General features: G+C 41.1%; 1 non-coding gene across 1 annotated transcript; it reads right to left on the bottom strand.

Annotated features, from left to right (window-relative positions):
* Nucleotides 1–1,304: 1,304 nt before the first annotated feature.
* Nucleotides 1,305–1,418, bottom strand: LOC115072864. The gene has a single exon (XR_003851868.1). It is a non-coding gene; the product is annotated as a U5 spliceosomal RNA (small nuclear RNA).
* Nucleotides 1,419–5,758: the final 4,340 nt, after the last annotated feature.

Here is a 5,758-nt window from a genome sequence, read left to right as displayed (position 1 = left end):
CCACTCCCAGGAGAATGCTACCTGGGAGTGATTGTAACCTGTTGCCTTGTTTCCCCTTCACACTGGAAGTTCTATCTCTCAATTATGAGCTGCTATGCTCCAATTCAAAAATAGAAGAGAAAACATGGACTCAGTATAAAACTGCTTAATGGCTCCCTATCTGAGAGCCACTTTTATGGCTCAAACTCACAGTTAATGATATCTGATTTCTCCAACTTCTCAGAACACTGTATCAGAGACATGGGTGGACAAAATAACCCCAACAGGATGGGGATGTAGCTCAGTTGCAGAGTGCCTGTCTGGCATGTGCAAGGCCTGGTTCAATCCATAGTACTGGAGGGAAAAGGTCTTTCTCTTTCATTTTTCCTGGTTTTGGTCCACACAGTGTAGCTATTTGGTTCATCTTTCCGGTGTTCTCAGCTTCCTGGATCTGCGCTTTGATGATTGACATGAATTTCAGGAAATTCCCAGCCATTGTCACTTCCAATCCTCTTCTCTTTCTGTCTTTCCTCTCTTTCTGGCAGCCGTGTAGGCTGTGCTGCCTGGAACTGCTCACAGTTCCTGGGTACCTCGTTCCATTTTATTTGTTCATTTCTCTCTTTGTTTCTCAGTTTGGAAAGTTTTTATTGAAACGGCTTCATGATCAATGATCAATTTAGTGTTTTAATTTCTACATTTCCTTTTAATTCGTTCTTAAAGTTTCTATTAGCCTTTCTTTCCTTCTTTTCTTTCATTCATTCTTTTCTTTCCCTTCCCCCTCTCTTTCCCTCTCCCTCTCCCTCTCTCTCTCTCTCCCTCTCCCACTTCCTCCCTCCCTCCCTCTCTTGGTATCTCCTGCTCTTCTAAGTCCTGTAGGCATTGGAACAGGTCCCCCCTCCCTCTTCCCCTCCCCTCCCTCTCCCTCTCCCTCTCCCTCTCCCTTCCCTTCCCTTCCCTTCCTCCCTTTTTTCCTTCTTTTTCTTTAGAGACAGGATTACATGTAGTCCAGGCTGGCTCCAAGTTTGACCTTGAACTCTTGATCCTCCTGACTCCGCCTCCCAAGTGCTGTGATTACAGGTGTGCATCACCATACCTAGTTTTATGGGATGTTGGGACTGAACCCAGGCCTTGTGCATGCTGTGTAGTGAGCCATGTCCCCAGCTCCTCAGTTAGCGGTTTGTAATGCCCAGCATTCCCTTTTCATCATTCCTTAGGGTTTCTAGCTCGCTGTTCATATCACCCTCTGTTTTTTTCTTTTTTTTCCTGGGAGCCTGGGTTACAAATGCTGGACTATTTTTATCAGTCTATCTTTAAAAATAGTTATTATCCCCGCTATTTCAAGGCCTTAAAAAATTGGTTTAAGAGCCATAGTTGTTCCTCTCCATGGAATTGTTAGTGAAAGGTGAAAGATTTATATGCACTGAAGAGAGATCAGCATGATCAGACAGTTCTTAAACTGTTTTTTCTTTTTATAGTTGAGGCTTTCTTGTGTTTAATCCTGTTTCTATAGTACACTAAGAAAGACCATCTTTACTCCAAGATTACATGTAATGATCTGCTTTCTTCTGGTACCTATGGAAACATTATCATCAAGTTTTACTTCAGGTAAAATTTATTTGTGTGTTGTCTGAATATGACTTACTGGAGAATCTGGATCCCCCACTAATCGCACACTAAATCCCCATATTTGTGGGACCTTATTGATGGACTGTCTTCTGTACCATTTATCTTTTCTTTGTGATGAGAAAAGGTTATATATCTATTTATATTTTACTCACATTTTATGAGAGAGATGAGTAATTTCTCAGCTTAACATTTTAATAAGCTTAATGGATAGCATGAGTTTTTTAAATGCACGATGTAACACCTAATTATAGTAGCATTCATAGTAAACAAAAAGTCTAATGGCAATACAATGTAGATGCACAGAACATTGAAAGAAACACTTTAATATTTTACATTAGCAAACGAACTTGTGGCACTATATTTAGTTTCCTTGCTTAAGACCTCTAACATAACAAAATCCTTTTGTAGATTTTTATGAGCCCCTCTAAGAAATGATTTGTAATTATGCTTAGTGCAGCCAATACTGTTTTACTGATTGGTTTGCCACTCTAGTTCATTAGGACTAGGATAGAATGAGCTCATACACTTTGAATTATTCTCCAGAGGGTGCAGGCAGTAAGTGAATCTTGGCATCATTTTCAGATTGGTGTATAAAAACCAAAAGGTGCTATTTGTCCAGAGTCATTCCTTTAAATGCCGAAAAATTAACAATACTTCTGTTCTCGAGAAACTGAAGATGTTAACACAGGAGCACTGGCAAAAAACCTTGTTTTTAGTAAAAGAGTCAATATACATGAATCTTTTGTATGAAGATCTGCTGTTTGTGATTTGGTTGATTGTTGGGTTTTTGTTGTTGTTTGCTTGTTTGTATTTTGAGACAGTGTCTCATGTAACCCAGGCTAGGCTTTTACTGAGGATAGCCTTCAACTTCTGATCCTCTTGCCTCTTTCTCCCAAATGCTGAAATTACAGGCATGAACCACCACACCTGATTTATGCAGTGCTGGGGATGAAAGCCAAGCCTCTGTGCATGCTAGGCCAGTGCTCTACCAACTCAGCTACTGCAGCATTTCTATGCCACATTACAGTTGTACCTGAATAAAGAATCAGCCTGAGGCAGAGGCAGGTGAATCTCTGTGAGACTGAGGCCAGCCTGGTTTTACATGGTGAGTTCCAGGCTGGCTGGAGCTATGGGGGACCCTGTCTTAAGAAAAAAAAAAAAAAGAATCAGATTGACTCAGTGTTGGTTTTTTAAAATTTGTTTTTATTGAATTTTTGTGTATTTCTCAAACAATCTTAATCATCCTTATACCTCCATCCCCACCAGCACCCTCCCATAGCCCCCTCCCCACTGGAACCCATATGTTCTGTCATCTGTGTTAAGGCCCACTGTGTCAAGTCAGTGTCTCCAGATGTTCCCCAGCGCAAGTTTATCCACTGAGGTCTAGTCAGCCTATCTAAAGTCCCTTGTTTTAGGAAGATCAGCTCTTCCTCACCCAGTTGCCAATGTTTCTTCAGCTAAGATTGGGGTCTGCTATTCATTTTCCCAGTTCTATGCTGGGTTTTTGTCTGCCTGAGTTTGCATGGGACTTCTGTATGCTGATACCATAGCCATGAAATCATATGAGCAGGTTCCCAGGAGCTTGGAGGACTCATGTACCTCCTCCCTCTCTCTTACAATCTTTCTGCCTCCTCTTCCACAATGGTTCCTGAACCCCAGGTGGGTGAAGTTTAATACAGGAGTCCTATCCAAGTGTTAGTTTTAATAGCCAAGAGTAGATCTGAACTCTGAGAGTTACTTCCTTTAGATCTCTCAGGGAACTATATTCCCAAGCCAGGTCTCCCCATACTTTTAATCTAACAGTTTCTCCAGCATGAATTGGGGAACTACAAGCTTGGATCCACCCTTATCTTATGGAGAATCTTGCCCTTTGCTCCCTAGGCCTAAAATATCTCATACACACAATGTCAAGCTGTTTCCAATGGGAATACAAATATGAACATGCTGAACAAGCACACCTACCTTCATCCACTAGCTTAGGTGGAGGGCAAGGTGGGGCCTCAAGGGATCAAGGTCAGGTGCTGAGGTCACAAGAGCACATGGTGCAGGGAGCTTGTCTGCATTATAAACAGTAGCTTTCTGGGGCAAGGTGGAGTAAAAGTCCAGACTTTGTCCACATTGGAAGTCATGCCCAGCTCCAGATCTAGCTGTTTGTAAAGGTAGACTGCTTCATACAGTCCTACCTCCACAGAGACCAGTGGAGGTGACCCAGGTGTCAACCTCCAATCTTTGTTGTTTCGTGTAATATTTTCAATGAGTTATTTTTATAAAACACAAAGCTAGATTATATTTTGAAATCTATTTTATGATCTTTGCAATTCAAAAGATCATTTTAATGTTTTCATTTATTGTGGTAATATATTTTAACTTATTCCTACCAAATCATATTGTGTTTTCTCCTTCTTGTGCTTTTTATCTGTCCCATATTTTAAAAATTGCTTGAGATTCACTTTTTCTTCCTTTACTGATACGGAGGTTATTGACCTGCGTGGCTGAAAACTAAAGTCAGTCACTGTCTCTTCTTAGCCTTATAAGACTCCATTGTGGTTTGAGTGTGATATCCCCCATAGGCTCACTTGTTTGAACATGAAGCTTGTGGAACCCTAGGAGGTTCCTCATTGAAGAAAGTGTGTCCCTGTGGGTAGACCTTGAGGTTTTACAGCCATTCCTACTTGCAGTTAACTGTCTTCTTCTTGAGTGTAGATGCACTGTGACCAGGCAGCCTCCTGTTCCTACCACCATGCCTTCCCTGCCCGCTGCCATGTTTTCCCCTCCATGATGAACGTACTCTCTTGGAAATATAAGCCAAAATAAAATAAACCTTCCTTTTAAAAACTGCATTTGTCAGGTCTTTCAAAAAAAATTATCATGTGCATGTGCCTGCACCTGCATGAGTTTATGTGTACCATTTGTATGCAGGAGCCTGCAGAGGCCAGAGGGGGCATTGGGTTTTCTGGCATTAAAGTTACAGATGGTTGTTAACCACCATGTGGGTGCTGGGAACTGAACCTAGGTCCTTTGCAAGAGCAGTCAGTGCTCTCAACCACTGAGCCATCTCTCCAGCCCTTTGTCAGAGTGTTTCATTGCAGTAATGAGAAAGTAACTAAGATGGGTTCTGGTCACTATGGGCCCTACACCTGCCTTCTTCTACCTTATTTTAGTTTCCTATGTTCTCCTTATTTTCACCAGTCCCATAATAGCTATTCTTTACTTCCTTCTACTTAAAAAAACATTTTTAGAGACAGGGTCTCTCTGTAGCCCCGTCTCAACTGGAATTCACTATGTAGACCAGGCTCACCTTGAACTCAAAGAGATCTGCCTGTCTCTGCCTTCCAAGTGCTGGGATTAAAGGCGTGTGCCACCACGCCCGGATCTATTTATTTTATTTTTAATTTTGTGTGTATCCGTGTGTGGGTATGTGCATGAGAGTATAAATGCCTGAGGAGTTCAGAGGTCTTGGATCCCATGGAGCTGGAGTCACAGGTGGCTGTGAACTGCCCACTGGATGTGACTGGTCTTTGGTTGAGGTGAGAATGTACCACTGGCACTTCTCAGTTTTTCATGTCTGTCTCCCCAGTTACTGCGGCAAGCAGAGAGCTGGTCTGCATTTGCCAGCAGGAAACAGGAGTTTGTCGATAGTTTGATTGTGGCTTTTACCTTAATACAGACCATAAACAGATACAAATTCTGTAGTTTGAAATTTGGGGTTGTAGTAGAAAACATCACAAATTTAATGATGTTTACATGTTAAGTTTCTTCTTCTTGCCAAATGACAAAACAAAATGGTTATGATCATTGAGTTTGAATCTATCCAGACTTTGTGCTTATTTATTCATGAACACTACACTGAGATTTTCCCCTAACTCATAAAAGGTTTATAAGAGTACAAGAGGGAACATACTGAAAAGTTTTAAAATATTTAATAATTGAATGGCAAGTTTTCAAATTGTGCTGGAAAATTAAAGTCATCTTTCTTGCTCAATGTAACAAACCTGCATTCAAATTTTGAAGTAGCTTGTTGTTTATGTATTTTGAATCTCCTTTCCCTTCATGAGATTTGCCTCTAGATCTATGTTAAGTGAAACTTCGATGGAATATCACTTCCTCTAATTTCTCCATCCCAAATGATCTATTTAGCCATTTCTTTAATTCT

The sequence above is a fragment of the Nannospalax galili genome, unplaced genomic scaffold (genome assembly GCF_000622305.1).
Source record: "Nannospalax galili isolate Female #2095 unplaced genomic scaffold, S.galili_v1.0 scaffold611, whole genome shotgun sequence".
Taxonomy (NCBI): Eukaryota; Metazoa; Chordata; class Mammalia; order Rodentia; family Spalacidae; genus Nannospalax; species Nannospalax galili.
Note: the sequence above shows the minus strand (reverse complement) of the source record. Positions and strands in the feature narration are given on the sequence as shown.